Genomic DNA, 1,844 nt, shown 5'->3' on the forward strand with positions numbered 1-1,844 from the left:
AATGAACAATAAACATATTCTTGTGGGGACATAAGTAACCTATATAGAAAAAGACCGAGGAGCATGATGTCAGTATTGTATTATATAAAATTATATTTAAGTTTGTGAGAACCTGCCAAGGCATCTTCCAAAGTGGCTGGGGCATTGGCATTCCCACCAGCAACGACTGAGAGTTCCTGCTGCCCCACATCCTGGGCAGAGTCTGAGCTGTCATCGTATTGAATTTTAGCCATGCTGATGGGAGTCTAGTGTACCTCACTATTTCAATTTGTAATCCCCCAATGACATATTACAAGTGTAATTGTCATTCATGTACCTTCCTTGGTAAGGGGTCTGTTCTGATCTGCTCACTGGGGAGGCCCTGCCCAGTCTCCTGGGTCACACATCCTCCACTACGACAGTCCTTGTCATTCCAACCCAGCAACTGTGCAGGACATTTTGCTTCTGCAAACACACTTTTGCACTGGGAGACCAATACCTCCGAAAGGAGCTATTTTCATTGACTTTATAAATGTGCATTGACGTGAGTCCAGATATTAAAACCCTCTGGTTCTAGTAGGATATGTAAAGTTAGAAGCCATAGTCTGAGCTGTTGTTGGTCCCCGGAAGGAACAGAGGACTGATGAATAAGACCGGGGCAGGGGTGGAGGGTGTATTTTTCACAAGTCCTGATGAATCCGGAGCTCCTGTGACATTTGGTTGTGAGGAGCTCTACAGCAATGATGACCAGCCTCCCTTTGGGCTGGAGTCCAGAGGAGGTTAAAGAAGTTTTCTTAACACCCCTGGATCTGGACCATGAGGCTTGAACATCCTGGGTGGTCCCTCACTGCTCTCCTAGGTCACAATACAGGGGCTCTGCCTGGGAACCCTTGTACCATTGCTATGGGAACACCCAGTGTTTCTGCTTCTGAGTAAGAAGAAGTGACCTGGTATCTGGGGTCATCAAAGCTTCCCCGGGTGACTGATACATGACCATGTGGGGGAGTTCCTATTCTGGACGTTTCACAGGCCCCCTGGATTATGGGAAAGTTCCAATGGGGTCTGAGGGGACATGGACAGAGTCGGTCCCTGTGGGCTCAGGAAAACCACTCACAGGAGTCTCCATAGGCCCTGGTGGCCGTTGTGCTAGAGCCTGATCCAGGGACCTACAGGATCACCCACTTCCGTTGTGGAGGCTCAGCATCTTCCCAGCAACAGTGGGGCCTATACGTGTTTGTTAAATATGCACCTGAGTATTTCATTGTCGAGTGGCATAATGATATTTTAATTCTGCTTTCACGTGCTGATTGCTATCTATACATATATATCTACATCTGTCTATCTATGATCTTTCTGTGTCGATCTTGTATCAAATCACCTTCCTCGTATTACTTATTACTCTTTGAATTTATATATTTATATACATGTTTGTAGTTTCTTTGTATTTTTCCTGGGGACAATTCTCTACCCTGAAACTAGGGAATTTTCTCTTGTTCTTTTTAGTCTGTGTGCTTTTCATTAATTTTCCTGCCTACGGTTCTATCTGGAGCATCTAGTACTATGTTGAACGGCCATGGTGAGTTTGGATATGACTATCTTGGTCTCTACTCCAAGTGGACGCTTTCAGGGATTCACCTTCATGTGTGTTAGCTGTAGGTGTTTTCTAGATTTATTTATCAAGCTTATGATGTTCTCCCCTATGTTTTACTCTCTGAGAATTTTTTTCTAAAATTCTTCATAAATTCTTGTTCATTATCATGAATGGGTTTTGAATTCTGTCAGATGATTTTTCCCTATTGGTTGATAAGATTATGTTTTTCTTCTTTAGCTTGTTACATGACGTTATATTGATTGATTTTTGAATA

Source organism: Halichoerus grypus, chromosome 13, assembly GCF_964656455.1.
Source record: "Halichoerus grypus chromosome 13, mHalGry1.hap1.1, whole genome shotgun sequence".
Classification (NCBI taxonomy): domain Eukaryota; kingdom Metazoa; phylum Chordata; class Mammalia; order Carnivora; family Phocidae; genus Halichoerus; species Halichoerus grypus.